The following is a 26,085-nucleotide window of genomic DNA, read 5'->3' on the forward strand; positions in this document are numbered from 1 at the left end:
TTTGGTACCAGCACACCTTAAGTGATAGGGTCCTTCTAGGTTTAACTTACAGTATAATATGATATGATGTGTCATTTCTAACGCTCCTGTACACAAGTGTGTCTAGGCGTGAAAGAACTCAAGTAACACTCATACTCCTATTTCAAATTTCTCCCATTTTTTATATTTAATTTGATCAATATCAGGTTGATTCTACACAAGTACACAATATATGGAGCATTTATAACAGGCACAGACACCATAGTCTGCATCCTGCTTTAATCACGCCCCTTCCTTCTCTCTATAGCATAATCTGTCCTCTGCAGTTTAGCACTCTCTCTTCTATGCCATGTTTCTCATCCAGGAGTATTTGTATGCATTGCTGGAAAGGACAGGAGGAGTCGAGGAGGTAAAACCTCCTAGCGCAGTTTGATGAATATCACTGCGCATGCAATGCAATCCTTCCCTTTCTTCGCTGTTAACATGCCACGCGCCGCTATCTTGGCATTGTTTCTTGATGCAATGCCCAGTAATCCTCCTTATGATGCTCGCCTCCTGGATGATCCTGTCACCTTGAAGCTGAACCAGCTCGCTGACACCGTCTTATAAATAATACCACATCACGTTGGAGTGTGTTCTTAACTGTAATTCAATCTTGGCGATGGTTTGGCAATCGTAAATCATTGAAATCTCTCACTCGTCTTTTATGACATCACCTTAATCCCTTAATGGATTTATAACTCGGCATTAAGATAGGCACTGTACCAATATATATCCTGTTTCTCCATGCAAGTAACTTTCATTGGTTGGCAATGCAATATTTTAAATATGCAGTTAGGCTTTGCAGCACCATGCAAGGCAACACCAAGGGCCAGATTACACAAACGCTGCACGGGTGCAAGTGCAAAATTCACGGAATTAGCACTAGGCCTATTTTAAAAAAAACTGGGACATATTAGAAAACCATTGCACCATGACAAGTGCACTTTTGAATGGCATTAGTACCTCTGCAAGAAAGATACATTTTCAATGTGTTTTTTCACCAGGGCAAACTACAATTCCGTATTAGCACTAGCAGTGAAAATATCTTTTTTTTGTCCGAGAGTATTTTTTGCCCTGGTGCTTATACCATGGCAAATTGTAGTTAGTATGGTGCCATAGTTTTCTAATACGTCCCAGTGTTTTTAAAAATAGGGTAAACTTTACCCTAGTGCTAATACCGTGCACCTTTGCACTTGCACCAGTGAAAATGTTTCTGTAATCTGACCCTAAAAGACAGATTACTGTATTTTTGCAGCGGTGGTAGTGCAAAATTGCATTGTATTAGCACTAGGGCAAACGTTGCCATTGTGAAAAAACATTGGGTGAATATTAAAAAACCTTTGCACCATGACAAGTGGCATTTAGCATGGTATTAGCACTAGGGAAAAAAATGCCTTAGTGCAAAAAGCATTCACTTTCAATGTATGTTTGCACCAAGGCAAAGATTGCCCAAGTGCATATACCATGTAAAAAATCGCTTGTCATGCCCTGCAAAGGTTTTTTAATATGGCCCCAATGTTTTATGTACTAAGGCAACGTTTGACCTAGTACTAATACTGTGCAACTTTACACTTGTACTGGTACAAAGTTTCTGTATTCTGGCCTCCAAGTACTTATTTTCTGGAAAATCCAAATATACGCGACTTCACTGCAGAGTTGCACAGATTGCTGGAAAAAGGATTCCAGCATTTACAATATTGAATTCTTTAAACTCAATATTTCTTTCTTGTAAGTAAATGTTTGAAGCTCTGAGAAAGATGGAATGGCTGCACTTTTGTCTTCAGTCACAAAGACCGAATTGAATTTGTAAACATCACTTACTATAGATGAAAGCGTCCAGCGCAAGTAATTGCAAAGTTAGCATTCCATAGTCAAAAGGTCAAGGACTCACAGTACAAAAGTTAAGAAGTCGATTCTAGCCATCCTCATCACTAAAAGTATGTAGCGTTGCGTTTTGCTCAGCATCCAAAATGACAAGGATGGTAAAAAAAAAAACAGTAGAGGTAAGCTTGGATTTCCTTCATAGGGGCTCATGTTGCCCAAAATCCTAATATGATGGCAGTGAGCTGTTACGTTTACACTGTAACGTAAGTGGCTGCCCGCGGCCAAATGGTCATCATTTGCACTGTGGAGTGCAAATGCGAAAGGCAGCGTACAAGCATGTACACCGCCTTTCGCTTCACATTTGCACTCCGCAGTGCAAAGTGAGTCAACGGGAGTGTTTACTTTTATTTGTGTGCACTGCTTGCCATGTCTGCATGGCAAGCAGCAATCGCAAATTTAATGAAACGCCACCCTGACACATCGGGGAGGGTTTAATTACAAATGGTAAGCAGTGTTCCCAATTGAAATTAAACCCTCCCCCACATTCAAGCATGTTCGGGAGGGTTTAATTATCAGGCTTCACCCTCCCTACCATGTACAATGGATCCCTATGCTGGTGCATAAAGCAGACGGACCCTATAGGGAATTCCAACATTTACGCCGTCGTAAATATCCATGACGGTGCAAATGCTGGAGCATTTGTATGGCAGAGAGGAAGGAAGCAGCGGAAACGCAAGTTGCATCCCGTCCCTTCTCTCTGCCATGCAAATAATTGAAAATGTGGCTTGGCGTGATTGCAAGGAGTTAAAGCAGGCCCGGCTCCAGGAATTTTCATCTGGGTGGGCCAGGGTTGTGATCAGGGGGGCCCACATTTCATTGGGTGTGGGTCTAGGACAGTGGTATTCAAACTGTGGGGCACGACCCCTAGGGGTCCTCGGGTGTATCCCTGGGGGACCCTGAGAGGTCAGCATGAAATATAAAAATGTGTTGTTTTTTTTTAGATTGGAAGAAATGGGCTGGGGTGGCTCACATGGTCGGGCTGAAGCATGAAACTGTCTCAGGCAACAATGAAAAAGTGGCCCGCAGTAGTAAATGAATATTCATTCCTTTAGTCACAGACTGGGCCTCATTACAACTATGGCGGTACTGTAACAACGGTGCCGGTAAGCTACCGGCACCGTTGCTACCCTACCGCCATAGTACGAGTTGTGCTCGCGGGTGCCTGACAGCCCCCCAGGTCTGACCTGGCAGGCCGTGTGGCACCCGCGAGCACAGCTCCTCTGATGCACCGGCACTGTTATTAACAGTGCCGATGCATCCGAGCTCCCCATTCCCATTGAGCCCTATGGTGCTCAGATGGGAATGGGGATCTACCGGTACCGGCACCCACGAAAGGGCAATTATCAGGTCTGCCTAACTTGGAATGACCCGGTAATTGCACATTCATGGGTGCCGGACCCAAATGCAACTCCGACGGCAGCCGTGCCGGGTTTTACCGGCACAGCTACCGCCAGAGTTGTAATGAGGCCCACTCTTTCAATAGTACCCAAGGGGGTGCTTTGTGTTAAAATGTAAGTAAATTGTGATATATTCAGCAACAATGGTCACAATTACTAACTGCATAGTTAAGTAACTCATCAAACTCGTCCACATTGGCCAAAATGGTGACCCATTTTGACTGGCCCACACTAGCATTTTACATTTTTGGTACAGGCATTGATTGTCCTATAGGCCAGTCTGAGCCTGGCGGCTCATCCATAATGGTGAGGGGCGCCCACCCAGTGGCCCCTCACCCATTATGGAGGAGCTAAGGAGCCAGCCCAGTGAAACAGTGAGCACTCCCTCAGCTGCTTTTTCCAGCTGATGGAGTGCTCCTTGGCTGGCTGAACTGTCAAAGGGAAACACTGTTTCCCTTTGACAGTTCAGTTTAGTTCCCCAGCGGCACGCGCATGCACACTGAGCCATGCGAGTTCTGGGGCGTTTTGCTTCGCCAGTATTGCATAGCTCATTGGAAAAGCTGGCTGGGGCACTGCATGTCTGTATGTCCGAGGGGGAGCTCCTGTGCCTCCTTCCACATCCAGACAGAGCAGCCTGTAGCAGGGAGTTTCAGCACCCACATGCAAGCCAATGCAGAAGGTACGTTTATGTTCATTGTTTTTATTTAAACATGTGTATGGATGCATGTATGCTTATGTTATGAGTGAGTATTTATTTATTTATTCAAATTTGTTGAGTGCACATCAGCCCAGAAGCATCGTGGCGATTGTTACAGACATCTTAGTTGCAAAGGAAACCGTAGTTACAAGCAGTACATAAATTACAGAGGAAATATATACAATAGCAAGGCAGTATATTTACATGGCTTCCTGAGAGATTGCTAGTTATTTAGCAGGAACGAGGTTTTCAGTTTCCTGCGAAAGATGGGAAGTGAGTTTTCCGTTCGGATGTCTGAGGGGAGAGCGTTCCATGTCTGTGCTGCAATGTAGGGAAAACCTAGACCTCCAGCTTTGGCTTTTTTGATGCGTGGGGTGCAGAGTAGGTTAGCGTATTGCGTCCTAGTGGGACGTGTGGAGGAAGGTTTGAGGATGGCATCTGAAAGATAGGGCGGGGCGGAGAAGGAGAGGCATTTGTGAGTGAGGGTGAGGATTTTGAGGGTGATCCGTTCTTTGACTGGGAGCCATTGGGCTGAGAGCCTGGCCTGGGTGATATGCCCTCTTCTTGGGATACTGAGAGCGGCCCGGAGAGCGTTGTTCTGTGTGATTTGTAGTCTATTTATGTTTTTGGCTGATGTGCCTGCTAGGAGAGCATTGCAGTAGTCCAATTTGGCTCCAATGGTTGCCCTTGCTATGGAGAGGCAGTTAGGTTTAGAGAGGTAGGGCTTGATGGCGTTTATAAGTTTGGTGGTGTGTGCGGATGCGGAAGTGATAGCGCTGACTTGTCTAGTCATAGATAGCGAAGAGTCAAGGTATACTCCCAGTGTCTTGACGGCTGTGGACACGGGGATGATGGAGTTGTCAATTGAGAAGTTGGTGTACAGTTTGTCCAGTTTGTCTAAGGTGTTCTGTTGACCTAGTATCAGGATTTCGGTCTTGTCACCATTGAGGCAGAGGCCATTAATTGCCATCCATGCCTTGATGATGGAGTAGATAGTGTGGAGTGCCTTTGCGTCTTCGTTGTATGAGCCTGAGAGGGGTAGAAGTACTTGTGTGTCGTCCACGTAGTTCGTGTAGGTGATGCCGTATGAGTCAAGTTTGTCAAAGAGGGGCTTGGTGAACAAGTTATAGAGTGTGGGTGCAGTGCAGGAACCTTGAGGGACCCCGCAGTGGATTGTCGTGGGTGTGGCGTTAGCGATGTCCGAGAAGACTTTCATGGCCCTACCTTCGAGGAAGGAGGTGATCCAGGCGGCTGCTTCTTTGGAGAAGTTGGCTGAGTGCGTGAGGTGGGAGGTGAGAGTCTTGTGATCGACTAGATCAAACGCGGCTGAGAGATCTAGAAGAAGCAGAAGAGCCGGTTTGCCTTTGTCCATGATTTGGGTGATCTGGCTCTTCAGATCTACCAGGGCTGTTTCTGTGCCATGTCCTTTCCGGAAGCCCGATTGCCTCGTCCCGAGGATGGAGTGGGTTTGCAGAAAGTGTTGGATTTGGCAGTGTGCGGCTTTGTCCAGTAATTTCAGCAAGAATGGCACAGTGGTTATTGGTCTATAGTTGTTGGGTTGTGAGGGGTCAAGAGTTGGTTTTTTTAGGAGAGGCCGGACCCAAGCCTCTTTGAGGTTGGCTGGGATGATGCCTGTTTTAAAGGACGCATTGATAAATGCCGTGAGGAGCGGCGCAAGGCAGTCTGCACAGTCTTTGACTAGTTTAGGTGGGCAAATGTCGCCTTTGCATGGGGAGGGTTTGAGGTTTGTTAGAAGGTTAATAACTTCTGTTTCAGTGACATCTCTGAAGGAGAAGTCAGGTATGGTGGGCTTGGAGGAAGTGGGTGGGGTGTTGGTCGGTTTGGTTCCTGTCTGGTGAGGAAGTGCTTTGCAGTGGTCTTTGATTTTCTTTTGGAGAAGGTCAATTTTGTGAAGCATGGCAGCTTGAATGCTGGTACACCAAGCTTCATCTTTGATTATTTCATCTGGAGTGTTAGGGGGGGAGATGAGCTTGTTAAAGATTGCGAAAATCTCTTTGGAGTGTGACTTGGCATTGGTGATACGAGTGTTGAAGGCGTTGGCTTTGGCATTGGTAATAGCTCTCTTGTATTGGTGGGAGATTAAATTGAATATGTTTTTGGTATTGGTGCAGGGGTCAGATTGCCAGTTTTTTAGTGCTGCTCTTTTGTGGGATCGCATTGAGTGCAGTTCTTCAGTAAACCAGGAGTTGGAGTGTAAGGATTTCTTTTCTTTTTTCCATTCAAGTGGCGCTATTACATTGATGGCTTTGGTGAGGACATCTTTATATATGTCTGCTAGGATGTTGGGGTCGCTAGCGAATGGGGGGGCTAACACTGGGGTATTGAGGTATGGGCGTAGGTTCTCCTCTGTGAGTTTCTTTGAGCTTCTGACTTGTGCAGCGCTGGCAGGGGTCAGAGTCTTAAGGTTTTTGGTGATAGGAATAGAGAACTCTATGCAGTTGTGGTCCGTCCAAGGCAGTGAGGAGTTGGAGGTGATAGAGGAGAGGCAGTTATGGTCTGCGATCCAGTCAAGTATGCGGCCTTTGATGTGAGTAGGACTTTCTACTTTTTGGATGAAGCCCAGGTCATTGAGTTCCTTGGTGAGAGTGGCTGCAGATTTGTCCTTGGGATCATTAAATCCGAGGTTGAGGTCCCCTAGTAGAATGGTTTTGGTGGAGCTTTTGATATTGTTGCTAAGGATGTGTAAGGAGTGTATGGTGATGTATGCTCGTGTGAATGATAGAGTGATTGCTGTATGAACGTGCAGCGCCTTGCATACACACATAATTATGTTGATTGTGTTAGGCCCAGTGGGGCCCAGGGGACAGAAATGGTATCTTTTTACTGGACATCTATCATAGATGTCCAGTAAAAAAAGTCATGCCTGTCCCCTATGCCCCCCAGCACTAATTGCAAACCGTTTGGCTATTTACCCATTTTTTTGTTACAAGTATGCTCTACAATGCAACATTTTAACCCACTGTTTTAAAAAAATGAACAGGGGGAACGCCACCCGAACCCTCCTTTATTGGTTCTGGCTCCCTCGCTATGCTCGGTCGCTATGGTATTTTTGGGGGAAATAGTTATGCCCCTCCACTTAAAATAATCACCAGCCACCACTGGCCCTCAGACTGTGTTGGGAACGGGATGTGGGGGGAACCCAGGGACTATGGTGGGAGCACAATGGACGGGAGCCATGGGATAGTGGTGGGAGCAGAGTGGGTAGATCCCAGGGTGTGTGATGGGATGGGAGGAGACCAGGGACTGGTTAGGAGTGGGATGAGGGAGCCCAGTGACTGTGATGGGAGCAGGTGACGGCGCGCAATACATACTGTCCATTTGGCATTTCTGGGGGGTCCCGACCTGCCCAAATTTTGTTCAGGGGGCCTTGGCCAAAAAGGTTTGAAGACCACTGGTCTAGCAGTACCCTAAACAAAGTGCTGGCGTTGATTCAGATTTCCCAGATCCGTGATCCAGCAAGCAATGTCTTCCCAGATCTGCAAAAATACGTTTGCACCCCTCTATAAAAAACTGTACACAGCAAAAGAGAAGCAAGGAAAATAGTGTTGCAGCATCAATCTACCTATCTTCCCTTCCATCTTCTCTCCCCTTTCTGGTATATCTGATCCTCCTTCATCTCTCACCGTTCAGTCACCTTCCTTCAGCTGCCCTAACCACCGTTCCCATTTACCTCCCTTCCCACCTATTCACACCAGCACCCAGCACGCCTTTCCTTGCCTGGCTTAGGAGAATTGAGGGTGATGCCTCCTCTTCCTCCTCTGAGAGGGCTCAGCAGTGAGTCCCCCAGTCTTTGTAACATCTCAGATGGTGTCCACCCAACAATACCTTCCTGAGCACTGTGGCTACTCCCAGCATGTCCCGAAGGAGATGCTTGTGCTCCCTCCATCTTGTTGTGAAAGATAGATTCCCCCCATAATACTGAAGCAAGGAGTAGGATATTTTGTTTCCTACAAAATTACATTTTCTTTCAAACTTCAGTTAATTTCAAGAACAGAACATACCATGTCCAATCAACACAGGTAGTCTTTTGATCTTAAGGATATTTCGAGCACAACATATACTCCAATAACATACACATGTATATACAATACTCCCTTCACCCACCCATTCCACAACCTCCTTCCCTCCTCCTTTTCAACTGAAACACTACAGTAGTCCCATTCTGAATGTCTCCCATCAATGGTTCATTTTCAAAATTCCATGTTAAACACAAAATGTTTTAATTGAGTTGAGAGTGCAAGGGAGTGCTATGGCTGTAAGGGCTGCATCAGGAGGCAGACGGTGCTGTTTGAGGGGTTTGCACCCTTCTGGTATCACTCCTGGTGGGAGTGACCCTGTACATCATTGTCTGGTACATACTGTTAACACACTGGTTATGCAATTGTTCATGATGACTCTTTGTTTGATGTGTTTACTTTGATTTGCTATTGAATGACACAATCTTATTCAATAAATGTGGCCCGGATATTTTCAAAGTTAGATGTGTGTGTGTGTCCTAATGCTTGTGCTGTCCATCTATTAAACCATGAGTGAGGCTTTTTGGAATAGCTTATAATGCGAACTGAATCACTTCTAGGGGCACCTAATTTTAACAGGTAAGGCATAGTGAAATTAAAAGTATGCCAAGGATCACACACTTTGATCAAGTGGTAAAGCCATAATTTGAGCCTAGCCTGAAATTTAGATACTGACCACACATCTTCTGAGCTCAAGTTGGTACAAATAAGTGTTGAAGTTTGGCTTTGAATGCCTCAAATAATACTAAATGTTATACAGATCACTTTAAAAATGCACAAGTCACATGATAAACCAACCTGACAATGTATTCAACATTGTAGAAACATGTTGATGAAAGGATTAAGGGGGGCATTTTGTTTTGGATCCGAAATTACACAGAGAGTTATTCTCCTGTTTGCACTTTTTTGGAAAAGGGGCCATTCATTAATTTTAATTGTTCCCACCAAGCACTGGAAAAGTAAAGAGTCAAACACAGGCGAAAATTGTCTTTGCTCCTTACTTTACCACCACGTGTCTGGAAAAGTGTAAATCACTTCCACAATTAACGATTGTGGGAGCCATCCACAATGTATTCCTTTGGACTCTGCCTGCTTTTATTAGGTCTAAACGTCAGACAGATCCCATAGGAATCCATTGGTTTTCCGCCAATGTAAAAATACATGCCGGTGGAACACCAATCGGATTTGGCAGGGGGGCCTTGTTAAGTCTGATCTGCTCTCCAACTTCGCCTGTCAAATCCTACAAAATCCTGCAGCTCATAAAAAGTGGAGCTAAATGCATTTAGCGCCACTTCTTCCACATCGCTTGACCTGGAAAATTATTCCCTATGACTGTAGCTTTATTTTCCCCATCCTGAATTGAAGCCTACAAGCTCCAGCATGCAAAATGAGAACTTACAAAAAATCTCATACAGACACAATGTGAAATGAAATGCATGACAAAGTTATTGTTTCACACAGCTTGTTCTGTATGCCCTTAATTACTAATCACCCAACAATCACACTTAAATAGATTCTTAAAACCCTATATAACTTTTTTAAAGTGCTACAGCAATGGTCACTGCCTTTTTACCTTTTCTCATCTCTAATCACTTCCTGTTGTAAATAATCTCCCTCTGAGACACGTCAAAAAGTTAAGATCTCACTGGTAGGGCCTGTTTAGCCCTGCTGTTTGTGTTCGAGAGGAGGGAGTAGAGCCAGGGGGGGCGCATTGGCATTTGTCCTTTGTCCAATTGTTATATCCACCTCTGATTGCACTCTTTAGAAAATATGTAAACACTGCTTTTTAGTTATAAAAGATGTACACTTTTTATTCTTTGTAAATTACAGAAAACTCTCTTCTTTTTTGTTATTTTACAGGTGTTCATGTTTCATTTCCGACAATGCCTAAACACCCAGCACCCAAGATTTACAAACAAATCCCACAACACACATGACCTATTCTGTTTGCATGCAAACTCTGTAAATTTACTCAAACAGAATGAGGTTATCAAGTCAGTACTTATCAGTTTGAATCATGAAACGTTCTGGCAGACTAGACTAGGCTTCCAAACAAAGATACATTCTATTTAGGTCAGATCCCCACTGGTAAGTATGCATGAGAAGATCTGAAATTGGTCAATACTTGCCAACCTAGCCCTATCATTTTCAGGTAGGGCCTTGTTGGACCAGCTCAGTGAGGTGCAGCTTGATTCCCTAGGCATAGCAAGCAAGACACCCACATCTGGGCATATACACGTTCACTTAGGGAGACAAACTCAAGGCAACATGCACTGGCAGAGCCAACATCTTGGGCTTTTGATTAGGCATGGATAGGCATTTGCCAGGTACTGCCATGAGGGTTTCACCTGGTCATAAAATGGAAAAAGCTGGAAAATGCTGTCAGTAACAATTAAGTAATTAAACAGTCAAAAGAATGCTTAGATATAACACCGGCAGGCCCTGTACAGCAACACGATTGTTGTTACTTTGTGATAGAGCTTGCTGAAAGAGTTCTGCAAAGGTTAGGTTTTGGTGGCGAGGCATTAACATAGCCAAGGCTAGTCATTAGGTGGGTAGATGCCCAGACACACCCATAAGATGTGCGTTTCTCCTCACAGTTTATTGCCATGTAATCTGTGTTCCACAGCATGAGTTCTGGTTGTTCCTAATAGGTAGAACGTCTCTGAATCAATCAGAACCACCGCCATTGCTCTGGCCAGCCTTTTTACACCATTGTTTGCATATCAGCCTTGGCCCTGTCACTAATGTCAGAAGCCCTTCCCTAACTGCTAAACCACAGGGCCCAAACATTAATGTGGTTGCTTGTGTTCCAGTGCAGATGCAATACGGCCTAGCAATTGAGATTAAACTGCACCTTTTGGTGGCAGCACCAAAAGTCATTTGCTAATGGCTTGTCCCCTTCTCTAATCGGACAGACATACTACAGAATTATGGCATGGAATGTTGCGCAGAGCAACAGTAGTGGTAATGTTTAATTGAAAGCATTGCATCTATCACTTTTTGATTCGACTATACTCTCACCTCCAGAGTTACATTTTTGTTACTACCAACCTTATCTTTTCACTTATACTCAAGTAGTTAATGCAGCAGAATATATACTGTGAATGTAATTTGTAAGGCCCCCCGTCAGTTGACGCACCTTCTGCAGAAATCTGTGTTAAAGCGACTTTACCTGTCATTTATTGTTTGATCTAGTTAACCATTTTATTAAACATGATGTGAAAAACCACTATATTCCCACCAAAAAAACAAACCTACTTTAAATTAGGGAAATCCAAAATTTAGATTTTAAATTTCAGAAAATGGTTGTAGGCAGCCTGCTTGAATAAGCGTGCTACCTCACTTAGAGGTGTGAATGGCTTTGGGGCATAAATCATTGCCTAGGGTAAGAAAACAAATCCTGGCCAGGCCTCCTGCAATTTAGTCTTTCAGAATGATATATCTGAGGTTGCTGCTGAATGTTTAGAGCAGGGGTGCACAACTGATTTTGCCAGAGGGCCGAATGTACCCTACATGCTGCCTGTAGTGGGCCGAAAAGTAAATGCGGGAGGAGTGGCAGGCGAGGTAGTGGCAGGAGTGTTCTTCAACCCTCAATTATTATTAAACACATGGAAAAAGTACATTTTTAGGTGTGCCGGTCTTTATGTGTATTTCAAACGTACATTTTGTACTACAGATGTTCCATTTTTATAATTAATTTATTTCATAAGGATATATTGGCAATAATGGACAAAGTAGACAAATCATTCAGGTGAAAAAACACTGTGCTCAAACATTTCACGCATTATGCCGCTTTAGATTTGCGAGGCACAAGCTCATTATTTTGGACTGCTATTTGGACTGCTGTTTGAGTTGGCCATACTCTTGGGAGTATGGCCTTTGTTAAGTCAGGTTTCCACAAAAGGCAAAGGACCATCTCTTAACTGTGCCTAATTTAGCTTTATGATTGAGTTCACTCTTGTGTGTGACACTGTGCCCCATGGCTCCCACCCTCCAACCAAACACCATGCCGCATGGCCACTAGACCCCAACCAAACACTATGCCCAATGGCCCCCACCTCCAACCAAACACTATGCCCATGACCACAATCCCACCACTAAAAACTGTGCCCCATGGCCTGCCCCCCGCACTATTCCCCATGGCCACCACCCCCAACCAAACCATATGCCCCACACACCCCCAAACAACAGAGTGAGCAGTGGATTGCATCAGCGCAATAGCCTTTTCACCAAGACAGTGAGCTAAATAGAATTGGCATCAACAAATGACTCTGTCTGCATCCCGGTTTTACGACGAACCAAAGTGTGTGATCCTGGGCAAATCATGCAATCGCACTGTGCCTTATCTGCAGTGATTCACTTCAGAGCTTATGTTAGCATATAATGCTGTTATAAAAAACAAATCCTAATGACTATAGAGTTGCTGCTTCTATAATAACAGTGCAATTTAGGTATTTTGCACCGCAAAGTTATGTGCCACTTGGCTTACTTATGGGAACCTATTCTAAAGTCACTTCCATTGTACCTTCAATTACCAAAAACGGATGATGCTCCTTGCAACATCCTTTTTTGTGAAGTCACTTCTGTTGGTGCAATCCGTATGCAAGTGTAGGTGTTAAAATGCCACCTGCCACTAATGTTACCAAAAAAAAGTTGATGGGAGGGAAAGCTGCGTGAATGAGGCCGTATGTATGGAATTGCGCACACTGCATTTGGGGGGAAAGTAGCAGAACTTTTTTGCACCTCACCCGACACACTGTTGCAATGCTGCATACTCCCCTGCACATACCCCAAACTCCCAGCACACACCGATAAAGAACATGAGAGCACCCCCACTTACCAGCACTGTGGATGTGCTTGCGCTGCAGCTGGCGTGGAAAGGCTGAAATGCCTTCCGGCAACAGTCCATGCCACAGTAGCTGCAGTGCTGGCCCTCTATTGGTGGAGCCCATGCACTACGTGACTCGTAAGAGCCACGTAGTAAATGCAGTCAACCAATAGAGGGTCAGCATTTCCAGGCCCAGCAAGTAAAAAAAGACTTTCCTAACAGAGAGCGGCCATAGCTGCTTGCGGTCTGTCCTCCGCTAGGAGATTCTTTCATCCTGGCGGGCCAGGAAAATCAACATGCTGGGCCGCACTTGGGCCGCATGTTGTGCACCTGTGGTTTAGAGTGACATCCACCCCCCACTCCCTCAGTTACCAGTGGTCATTAACACCACTGACATGGTCCCTTTTCTAGGGGGGGCAGAGGCTGGCTTTGGGGGGGCCTGGCCCCCCTGATCCCCTGCTGGAGCCGGGCCTGAGTTAAAGCCTTACTCAAGGCTTTTATGCTTTATAATCACGTTTGTTTGTTTGTTTATTTTATTTGTATGGCGCACCAAACCTGTAGGTAACTGGATGCAAGCAGTACAAGTAAACATTAGGCTTAGGTTATAGATATTTACAGTTACAATATTTACAAGATACATAGGTTACAAGGTAATCCATGTAGGTAGAGCAGGCAGCAAGAAAATTACAAATGGGCATCAGCAAAATAGTCATTCAGAATAGATACGGTGGCATGTAGTTTGATTAGCACATTGTTCTTAGTGTTCAGTCCCAGGGTGAGTGTCGTTGGTTCTTAGCCATTTCTGGATGTTACAGCACGTAGTATAAGCAGGAGTGAGTTCCACATTTGTGCTGCCCTACCTGGGAAGCTTCTGCCGCCAGATTTGGATAGGTTGAATCGTGGTACATTAAGGCTGAATGAGTTGGCAGTCCGAGTCGGGCGATAGGGGAAATGTGCAAGCAACTGTATACACAAAGGTGACCTGCACATTTCTCAGTGGCGGTGTACGCAGGCCTGACTTTTATAATGTTTCATAGTATCTTCAGCACATACGCTGTTGCTACATCTACATACCCCATTTGGTCCCCTGGTTTGCACAATTGGGAACGGGTGGTAAAAATACCTCTTGGCCTCAGTGAGCTACTAAGCATAGTAGGCATTGCAAGTGTGTATCACAAAGAGCATTGGTTAGATCTGCCTCCTTCCTCTGTGCTCTTAAATCCATGCACATCAGGTCACATGTATGCTTCTCAAATATGCTAGACGAGCTTCGGCAAGTCAAAGGCCATTTATATAACATTGACAATTGCTAGAGGTAACAGTATATTCAAAGGATCACAAGAGGACAGTACTCCTTAAACGTATGTCCATTGCAAAGCTGAGATTCGTCAATTATTGATGAACAGGATCCTCAGATGACCCTTGAGTCATGCAAGTGGAGGCCTAGTGGCATACATGAATGGATCACAATACCTGACCTGGAAGAATGATGGCACCTTGGTGAGCCTTACACCCTCTTTCATAGAGGCACCGTGTTCATGCCATGAATGGTAGAATCCTGACTTCATTTCTGACCTTCTTATTGCAAGAGAGGACAGACATAACAGTGGGGAAATGGGCATGATCTGTATTGGGGCATACTGTAAGAATCCAGACCAGATATGTAAATTGCATAGGAGCAAACACAGTCCACAAACAGATTAAGCACCAATGGAAATAGATCTGCATTTTGTTTGTGCTGGTGTTAATGGCGTGTGTGCATGTGCAAACTGTGCTTTCTCTTGTGCAGATTATCACAATACTGCCCAAGGACCAGATTCTGATGCATATACATGATGATTGACTCTTTTATTACCATCTGGATTTGTGCAAGATACATGCAACCTCTGCCATGTTACACAACACTGATGCATGTAGATGAGGAACGAGACAAGGATGAAAGTCCTCAACCCCCATGTCCTGCCTTTGTGCAATCATCAAACGGTGTAGTCACTCGAGTAGAAATGTGCTAGCCATTGTACAGGCTGGCTTATGCATGCTGGGGTGCACGCACCTCAACAATGTATATGATGGTAGAATGGTGTGAAGGCATGCCGTGACATTTCCAGTTGTGCAGCAGGAATGGAAATGGGACTAAATAGAAAGGGGAGTGAGAGAGCAGTTGATGGGCGGTCGTGATGGCAGAAAGGAACCAAGGGTTTCATGAGTGGGGCCTTCCAGAAATGGAAACAAATAAGCCAGCAGCAGACAAACCAGCCAATATTACATCTCTCTCAGATGTCAGAAATGCTTTCTCATGGATGGTCTGGGAAGTAAAGAGGTAGTCTCAGTGATAGGGCAAAGTCTCCCCTCTTCCAAGAAATCAATGTGTTTCTGAACTTTACCTACTGATTCAAAAATCTGGCATTATCATTCATTTCAATTATCATTTGTTCTTTACATTGTCCCAGCTGTTCCAAAGAAAGAACAAGACTGGCCTGACTAGCTTTGAATGCTGTAGTCCTTGGGCCATTGATTTCCAGCGTGTTTTGTAACTCATTTGGTGAGGAATCTTTTTCTTGCTGATAAACATGCATTTTATTCACTGTTTCTTGCTTTGTAGATAGCCAGCTACCTAACTCTTCTCTCAATTACCTTATTTGCAACACTACATCAGCAAGATCTTTCATAACTTTTTCTTTTTTTGAAACTTTATTTAATCATCAATGGAATATACAACAGCAAAATCAATGCATACATTAGAGTAGCACATTAGTCCCATCTCTATCTCGCACCTCTATCCGCCAACCAATTTGTTAACGACTTTGGAGACAATGACAACGTTCTTCAAGACAACCCCCCAATCAATCGATTGCATCAGATACAACACTTTGATTCTGTATGTAAGCTTGGAACCCTGACCAAATGTTTTCTTCCCTTTAATTCGAATACATCAATTACGACAACCATGCTTGCGGGGTTGGAGCAACCTGTGATTTTCAATATTCGAGGATACACTTCTTAGCAATTAGACATGACAGATTAAAAAGCCTACAGTGATCACGACTCGCCTTACCAATGTCCCGCAGGAGATATTTCACAGGAGCTATTGAGAGAGGGACTGTGGGGATCTATGCCAGTACTTCAGCCACCTCAACCTATAATTGCAAAATTCGTGGGCAAGACCAAAACATATGTACGAAATCAGCCGGTGCCCAATAGCACTTGGGGCATGCATCAGGGACGCCTGGGGCACATTTGGCTAACTTAGCAGGGGTGCAATACAGTAGGTTGAGCACCTTGAACCGTATTAACCTATACCTGGCATTAAGTAATACCTCCTTGCTAAGAAGACAGTAAAGTGCCCATGTATCGTCAGGTATTTCGTGACCAATATCCACCTCCCACTGGGACTGAGGATGGGCTATTTTCCCAGTTGCCTGCTGTACCTTGCAGTATAGGTCAGATACCAACCTGAGTCCCATTACGGTCTTGGTGACCATGTCAAGTATAGTGTGAGTTTCGGGCTCTGCAGGAAACAACGGCCATTCCCTGTGAAAGGACTCTCTCATATGGGCATATTATAGCAGTATAATCGGGATGCATGCCAGTTTAGCCATGAAATCACACCAGGAAACACATCTCGTATCGTGAGAGCACAGTCTATGCCCCATTTAAGCTGTATTGACTCATCCTGCATAAGCAGATTATCAGGAAAACTCCATATCTGTGCACTCCTGCAATGCAGGTCCTTCACATCCAAGCGCTAAAAAAAAAATTAGCCAACACCCCTATAGTTATCCATACTGGATCAAAAGAGCATTCATCGGCATATTGTATGCCATGTATGAGGGAGCATAGGTTTAGTGGTTTCGCTCCCATTAACCGCAAAATCCACATGTCGGTGGGTGGGAAGTGTAACATTCCAGAGCTTTGCCAATCCCCCGGTTCATTTGGTTTTGTCATGTTCTCCCATGCAAGCCTAGCAGCACCTGATTCCCAAACAAACGTAGTCATCAATGTTTGAATCCCTTTAAAAAACACTTTCCCGGGCCATATAGGTATATTAGTGAAATTACACAGGAGTTTCGGGCGTACTATCATCTTCAGGAGGGAGAGGTGGCTGTACAGTGATATGGGGAGCCTCGACCAGATTTATAGCTTGGCGCGAAGAGATGCTACATACACCAACAAGTTGTCCGAAAACAGGGTGGTAGCCATTCTGGAAACACACATTTCAAAGTAGGTAATGCTTTGTGGTGCCCATATGAATCCCAGCATAACATTGGGGGTGGTGGGGGGTGCTGTGAATTCCTCATCAGTGGGAATAGCTCGTATTTTGACCAATTTATGCAGTATCCTGAGTATTGAGAGAACACCTGTTTCTGTCAGGAGTGGATGGCGGTTTGAACTGCAGTGCTTAGTTCGAGTATAAGGATATTTTGTCCAGGGGACCGGAAATGAGAAAGCCGTGATGTCCGTGTTTCACCTGGATTATTTCTGCCAGATGTTCAATACATTAAGGGGAGAGGAGGGGGGTCAGAGGGTAGCCCTGCCTCATGCCTCTCTCCAGTGTAATTGGGGTTGAGAGTACACTATCCGCCCATATCCTGGCCAGGGTGAGGAGTAAAGTAATTTGACACAATTGATAAAAAAAGGTCCTTGTCCAACACTTAAAATAAAAAGCTCCAGGATACCGAGTCAAATGCATTCTCTGTGTCTTCGAAGGTGGCCACCACCCGTATTTTTCTGGGGTTAATTTTTGAAAATATACTGAACATGGGCCCCAGATTAAGTGCAGTGGACCTGGAGAGAACAAAGCCTGCCTGGTCCCGGTGGATCAAGTGTGGCTTGAATGGCATTAGCCGAATTACGAGGAGCTTGGCATACATTTTAGCGTCAGTGTTAATCAGAGACAAGGAACGATAGGATCACAGTTTCTCGGGCAGTTTATTAGGTTTTAATTATACTGTGATGATAGCTTGCCAGAAGGTGGGGGGAGTATACCACGGTCCATCGCCTCTGTGCACACCTGCAATAATAATGGCACCAGAATTGTGTTCTTAATAGAATTCTGCCACTAAGCCGTCCGACCCCACAGACTTGCTATATGGAAGGTCCAAGAAGGCAGCCGTTATCTCCTCTGTGTTGAATGGCACCTTCAAGGTTTCTCCGGATTCCATGGGGATAGTAGGGAGCATCATATATTTGATTTTGATTGATTTACTAGCAGAAGTACCCGTTATCCGAATGGGTTCTGTAGACAGACATGATAGCACTGATCTTGTAGGTCGCTGTTCCAGTTTGCTTATCGCTTGATGTGCTTTCGACCCTGAAGTAAATTATACAGAGAAGGATCTATGTGATTACTGAACCGCGTTTACTGCGACCCTCGCAAATTCTGACCTTTTTTATTTTTGACCCCCTTTTCACCTTATATATATATGCAGGGAACAACCCCCACAGGCCCCTATCCTCCATTATATACTGTACCCCTCTCCCCACATATATATTGGGTGAAAAGGGGTAACATCGAGGGTCACAGCAAATGCGGCACAGTAATTGTATAATCCCACTGGGAATGGGTGCCTGTGGCTGGCTGACATACCCCAGAGCAACATTGGTAGGGCGGCGAGAGTTGGTGTGCTGATGCATACTGGGACCTTCTGTGCTCTCTCCACACCTCCTGCCTCACCGTCGTGTGGTGTAGTTTGTTGCAGTGCATTGCAGTGCAAATATCTTGGAAACCGTGCATTCTAGGGCCTGAACCTCGACTTTTATTCCTCGTGTCGGGACTGGTCCTTCTACGACCACGTTGATGTTTCGTCGATTTCAGGCAACCGTCTCATATGTCAAGGTGCTGAAATCTGGGAAATGGGGTCGGCGTCCAAATGTCGTGAAACTAGTAATGTCTTGAGGATCATACTAGGTAGCTATGCAAACTGTGGGTATGGTATGGAACTTTATAAGGAACAACGCTTCGCCAAGCCACAAACCCACAAACAAATTTTGACTTGTGCTGAAATCCAGGGAACAGGGTGGGGTGTCGAAATGTCATGTAGCCAGTAATGTCCGCCGGGTGCTAGCAGATAACTATGCAAAATTGGGTGCATATTGGTGAAACGTTGTGTAATTGTATAAGGATCAATGATTCGCCAAGCCACAAACCCACAAACAAATTTTGACTTGTGCTGAAATCTGGGGAACGGGGTGGAGTGTCCAAATGCCATGTAGCCAGTAATGTCCTGGGGGGGTCCTAACAGGTAACTATGTCAAATCTGTTGCAGATTGGTTAAACGGTTTGGCATTATATAAGGAACAACGCTTTGCCACAAACCCACAAACACATTTTGACTTTTGCAGAAATCCAGGTAAATGGGTGGGGTGTCCAATTGTTATGTAGCCAGTAATATTCCGGGGGTCCTAAAAGGCGCCTATGCAAAATTTGGTGCAGATTGGTGAAACGGTGTGGAATTGTATAAGGACCAACGTTTTGCCACAAATCCCACCACAAACACATTTTCACTTTTATATGTATAGATTGGGTATTTATAATGCAACTATACACAATGGACCTCATTACGAGTTTGGAGGTAGCCATGCCGTTTTTAGCGGCATGGCTACCTCCAAACTCAGGTCCGTGTCCAGCAAAAGGGGACTTACCGGGCCCTTCCGACCTTGGAGGGCCCAGTAATTCCCTTTTGCGGGACCCGGTACGTCTCCATTCCCATTGAGCCCCCACAGGGCTCAATGGGAATGGGGAGGAGGATAACGTTGTTAGCATTCTGGTCTGCTAGCGCGTTCTGCTCTGCATGTCTGGCCTGACCAGACATGAAGAGCGGGACCCGCTGCAGAACTCGTAATGTGGTGGCCCGGAATGAACGGTGCCGGTCCCTTACCGGCACCGTTCATTCCGTGGCCGCCACACTCCTCATGAGGCCCAATGTGTTTAAAGGCACAACAAGACAAGGGGGAAACAGGGATGACAAAAAGAAAATGGTCCTACTAGGCCTTGTGACATTCGGATCATGCAAGTGCAGTAACAAGAAGTGAGGGGGCTAGGGGAGAAGTGCCCGTCAGGGCGTAAGGGCCTGTGGGAAAAAGCAAGTGCCAGGGGAGGCCAGGTGTACAGAGCCAGGTGAATGCAGGGAATGCAGTGGAAGGAAAGACCACAAGCTAAGTGCGGTATAGGGCTGGAAGGGCTCAGGGCTGCAGGCCCAGCCAGGATGGTGCAGGAGGAGGGGGGACAGAAGGGCAAGTGCAGTTTGGTGGTGGGGGGACACGGGAGACCAAGTGCAGGGGTAGACTGGACGAGGAGGGCCTGGTGCCCTTCAAGAATCTGAAGGAACCAGGTAGACAGTCAAGAGGCAGACAGGGACATTAGCTGGGGAGGGGGGAGGGAAGAGGAAAGAGGGAAGGAGGAAGAGAAAAGGAATGTCTTAAGAAGCTTCTGGAAATTAAGGAGATTTGGCTCAAGTCTGAGAAGGGCAGGGTGGCCATTCCACAGGGAGGCACGTGCAGAGGAGAGCGATCTACCCCCCACTCTCTGCTTGGAAAAGCATCTGATCTGCAGATAGTTGAAACTAGAAGACCGCAAGGCTCTAGCAGGAAGGTATTTAGGGGGCGAGAGTTGGATGGGGCGGGGTCCCAGGCACCAGAAAGCCTTGTGCATGATGCAGAGGATGTTGAACTTGATCCTTGCAGCAACCGGATGCCAGTAGAGAGATTTTAGGGCTGGAAAGATGCAGTCCCTGGGCTTGAGGCCAATTCTGGATTAGTTGAAGGGGGTGAAGGGAGGAGTTAGGCAGATTAAGGAAGAGGCTGTTGCAATAGTCCAGCCTGTAGAGGACCAGAGCTCTGGCGAAACGTCTCTGAGGGAAGGCGAGAAAAGGGAGAATGCCTATGAGGAGGTGCAGCTGAAAGTGGGACTTCTTGGCAAGGTCCTTGATGCGAGGAGAGAAGGAGAGAAAGGAGTCGAAGATGGCACCAAGGTTTTTTGCCTCACCGGAGGGCGAGGGGAGGGGACCCATGGAAGGCGGCCAGAGTGTATGAGGGAAGGAGGGAGCAGAGGCCCCAATGAGAAGGATTTCTGTCTTACTGGCATTAAGGTAGATATTGTTATTTATTTTTTATTTATTTATATATTTGTAATGCGCCGAAAACCCGTGGGCATCGGGCGCAAACAAAAACACGAGCAGAACAGAACAAAAAGAACGGGACAAGGAGACCTAGTGAGCTAAGTATGAGTTGAGGAGATTCACTTACCCAGGAAGTTTTCAGTGCCTTTCTGAAGAGCTTTAAATCCGGCAGGAGTCTAAGTCTAAATTTTAGAAAGGATACAGGACAGGCACCCCTGATTAAGTGCACTGGACCTGGAGAGAACAATGCCTGGCTGCTCCGGGTGGACCAAGTGTGGCATCTATGGCATTAGCCGAGTTACAAGGAGCTTGGCATACATTTTAGCATCAGTGTTAATCAGAGACAAGGGACGCTAGGATCCAAGATTCTTGGGCAGTTTATTAGGTTTTAATAATACTGTCATGATAGTCTGCCAGAGCGTGGGGGAGTATACCACAGTCCTCCATGCTGTCCTCACATCTATGCACACCTGCAATAATAATGGCACCAGAGTTTGTATTCTTTATAGAATTCTGCCACTAAGCCGTACAATCCCGGAGACTTGCTAGATGGAAGGTCCAAGATAGCGGCGTTATCTTCTCCATGGTGAATGGTGCGTTCAAGGTTTCTCCAGATTCCATGGGGAGAGTAGGGAGCATGGTTTATTTTATGTTATGTTAGCAGTGCACCATGCATGAATAGCAGACAGGCAGTCAGGATTGAGGGAGGTAGAGTAGGAAGCAGATGAGGGAAGCTTGAACAATAGTTTCATTTCATCCGCATAACACTGGAAGTTAGGAGTGAAGGTGGAGATCAAATGGGCTAGAACGGCCAGGTTGATGGTGAAAAGCCAAGGCGAGAGGATAGAGCCCTGAGGGAGACCGCAGGTGAGAGTGAGATGGAGGAAAGAAAAGGGCCCAGTTGAACCTGGGAAGCTTGATCAGAGAGGAAGGTGGTCAACCAGTCCAGAGCCAGCTCCGTGATGTCAAGGGTATCAAGTAGCCAATTTATAAGGGTCGCATGATTGACTGTATCAAAGGCAGAGGAAAGGTCAAGAAGTATGAGAACAGAATCAGAGTTGGAATCGAGATTAGAGAGCAAGTCTTCACAGGTGTTCAGTAGTGCAGTTTCCATGCCTCTGGCAGCTCTGTAGCCAGACTGGTCGTTGTGGAGACAACCAACAGATTCAGTGTGGTGGATAAGCTGGGAGATGGCCAGCTTCTCCAAGAGTTTGCCTGCGAATTGGATAATGGAGATAGGGCAGTAGTTAGCCAGGCAGGTACTCTTTCAGATCTGTAAGAGGCTTCTCATCATGGGTTGAATACAGCTCATTGTTCAAAGAGAATTTGGTACGGTAAAGGTGGACACCCTAACACCCTACCATCTCTTAGCTGTACAAAGCTACTCTGTCATCTCTTGAAGTAGAAGGAGAAATATGCAAGAACAAATCACATGATTGCAGGACATGCATGTTGATGGTTACACTCAACATGCTTCAATTAAATACCTGTGGTAATTGGAAAGGGATGTCTGCATCCCTGAAATTATATTGTGGAATGGGAGCCAATGAAGTCATGGAACATTTCCTGCTAATCTGTAATAATTACAGAGACCAACAGAACAAGTGTCTCAAACCACATTTTAAGATGGCCAAAATTTGAACCTACCAAGAAGCATTATTTGTATAATGAACTGTATTGATGAGAGTTTTATCTTTAATGTATGTGATATTTTAGAGAAAAATCATACTTTGCAATTATACTTTTTAAGGGCTATTTGTTGGCATCCCCCACTCTGTATGAATATTAATGGTATGGAATATGGCGCTGATTGTGGTAGTGTATTGTGTTTATATTGTTTGTGTTTTAATGGAGAAATCACTATTAATGAAGAATTATTACTACTACATTGTAAAATGCAGCGAAGCTTCACATATAGAGCAATTGTCAATTTGGAATACACCATCCGGTGCTTATAAACCAGTTATAGTCCTCCCAATATAATTCAATTGCACAGCATGAGCCAGATCCCTACCCGACCTTCTCGTATCACTGCACCAACACAGGCTTAGTAATATAGTTATTTCCCCTTACAGCTATTACAGCTATTTCATGAAATGCCACTAGATCCAATTTGGGGGTCAGGCTTTAATCACACACCTCAAATGTTCAGTATGGTCTCTACACGCCTGAGGCTCCTTACTGATTGACTTCAGCACACCCACTGAAGTGGATAGAGCCACCCCCCTGAAGAACACCTTATGGGTTTCCCATAAAGTAGCGTTTGAGGAGACCGATCCCAATTTAGTTTCAAGGAAGACCTCGATGTTATCATCCAAGGTCTGTGTAAATGTGGCATTGCGCAGTGCCGAAGGGGTTAGTCTTCACAATGGGTGGGCTGGGTGGTTTGTACCAAATTTAAGCATTAGCATTATCAGTGAATGGTCGGAGTACATGTGGGCCAACATATGACAGACTTACAGAAGATGGAGTAGAGAGGAAGAGATTAGTCAGTAGTCTATATGGTACATCATGTCGTGGACAGAAGAGTAGAATGAGTATTCCCTGACCTGCGGGTATTTACACCTCCAAGCATATATCAGTTGGAATGGGTCCATAATTTTCTTGGTGGCTGACTCAGTGCCTGATAAAGGCCTCTGGGAGGTCATTAAGGGATCCAGTTCAGTATTGAGAATTATATTAAAGTCCCCACCCAATATTATCGAGAGTTCTGCCGAACAATCTGGGGTGCAAGCCATCTGCCTATAAAAGGTGGGGTGATCTAGATTAGGACCACAGGTATTTACAGGGGGGATGTTCGAGCCCTCTATCACCCCTTGCATAATATTGTACCTTACCTCCAGATCAACAACTGATCTAGTAAGCAGGAAAGGCAGAGTATGGTTAATTAAAGTTAGTACTCTCTCCTCCCTCCCCCGGGCTTGTGACGAATAAAAGGTATAAGGGTCAAAGGCATCATGATCAGCAGCCAGTGCATGGGTTTCCTGTAGCATGAGTATCTGTGGGGCGTGCCATTAGATATATGTGGTTAGTTTACTGGCCTTAGACTGATGAGTGATTCCACAAACATTCCAGTACAGGAGCATCACTATGGCGGATGTGGGTGTGCAATAAGATTGAACAATGAGAAATCACTTCCATAATCATGTTCCTGGCCTCTAATTGTATTGCACACTGACAAACACAAACACTGATAAACATATGATTTCACCAATGTCTTATTCAACATTGGTGCAACATTGGTGCAACAACAAAAAACTCCTCCCCCACCCACACTGTCCACCACATCTTGATAGTTAAACCAAATATACACATACCTGGTTGAGAAATCAGAGGGGGCGTCCTGAGCGGCTATTGCATCAGCGCTACAAGTTCTTGTTCGTTCGAGAGGCTTCCCTGCACATCTCGATCAAACATAATTTCATCACAAGTTAGAAGTAGGATGTCTAGGCCACACACCATTCAGCCCTCATCTCTATCTGGTGCCCCCCCTGGCTCCCCTTGAGTATCCGGTGTGTTCCCCGGCCTCAGGGACTGGAGGGGTATGCTGGACTCGATGAAGGAGCTGGCTTCTGACGGCAATGTGAAAAAGTGTGCCCGGCCCCCAAATTGGATCTGCAACTTCGAGAGGAACAGTACATCACACATAATTTTGCATTCTGTCAGTAGGAGCTACACTTGGTCGAATGATCTTCATGCCAACCGCACAGCAGGGGAGAATTTCGGATAAATGAAAACCTGGCAGGACTCATATCGCATCTCAACCTGCTTCTTAGAAAGTTTCAAGACAAGGGGCCTCATTCCAAGTGTGGCGGTCTGGAAACAAGGGTGCCGGTAAACTTACCTGCACCCTTCTTTCCCGACTGCCACACTACGAGTCTTTCTGCAGTGGCCTTTGCTGCCAGCAGGGTTAGACCTGCCGAGCGTAACGGCCCCTGCAGGCAGACTTTTCGCGGAAGCACCGGATCCATTAGCAACGGTGCCAGTGCTTCCGTCTCCCCACTCCCATGGAGACGCTGGAAAGCAGGCGGCTAATTTGTTAACTCCCCATTCCCATGGAGACCTACAGGACTCCATGGGAATGGGGAGTTAACAAACCAGCCGCCTGATTTCCCGTGGCTGTCCTCAATCTCCCCTATCGTGGTTTCAGCGAGCATGATATGTCTGCTCTCGTTCTCCAGTTTTGTGCGAATGGAACATATATTTGCAGACAGGTTGTCAAGTTTCGAATTGACAGATGCAAAGCCTAGCTCCATGGCTTTCGTGATAGGGTTTGGGTGAGTCTGTGAGGTGGCATGCCCTGCTACACCCGCCTCAACAGCCTCTGCCACCAGCTGAACAGGAGGGTCTCTGGATGGGCTATTTGTAAAAGTATCCAACGGGCCTCATTAAAGTGACTCATTAAGTTGAGCGCCTATGTCGCCCTGTGGTTTAATATCATTAGTAATGCCTGGTGTCCAATGAGGAAGGTACCCAGTCCAGGCTGCCCCTATAAACTGCAGCCTCAGCAGGTAGCCAAGTCGAAAAACAGGGCAAGTTCCAGCAGACCAGTCACCGCCTACCCGGCAGATGAGGCTGTAACTCCAAGATTAATTAACCGCCAGAGCACTGCTCCCGGCAACACCACAGGAGGCTGCAACTAAATCCAGGCTTCCGGTGCTGGGTGGGCATAGCCTGACTCAGTCATCAGCACCCAGTGAAGCAGCCAGTTCGGCCCAGGCTCGGGACCAGCAACCAAGAAGACAGAGACCACACACCGATCCGCAAGTAGGACCAGCCCACCACCAGCCCCAGTGGTCTGGGCACCGCCACTGCTCACAATCTACCAAAACACTCAAGAGGTTGGGCAGGAGCTCTAGCCATCTTCAGGTTGGCCGGACCACAACTCTGATGTCAACGCAAGTGCCAACCTCTGAGCTGCTCCAAGGGGGCCTTGCCAGCAGATCCAGACCAACACTGCCACCCAAGCCCAATTGCACTGAGGGACCACATCGGCTCACCACCCACCCCTCTGACAGTTCCAGGAAAGGAGGGTGAAAACCTGGCACTGATACCCCGCTGCTATCAGGAGGATAGAGCGAGGATAAGGCATAAGGTGCAG

This window comes from Ambystoma mexicanum, chromosome 7p (genome assembly GCF_040938575.1).
Source record: "Ambystoma mexicanum isolate Mex_15411 chromosome 7p, UKY_AmexF1_1, whole genome shotgun sequence".
Classification (NCBI taxonomy): domain Eukaryota; kingdom Metazoa; phylum Chordata; class Amphibia; order Caudata; family Ambystomatidae; genus Ambystoma; species Ambystoma mexicanum.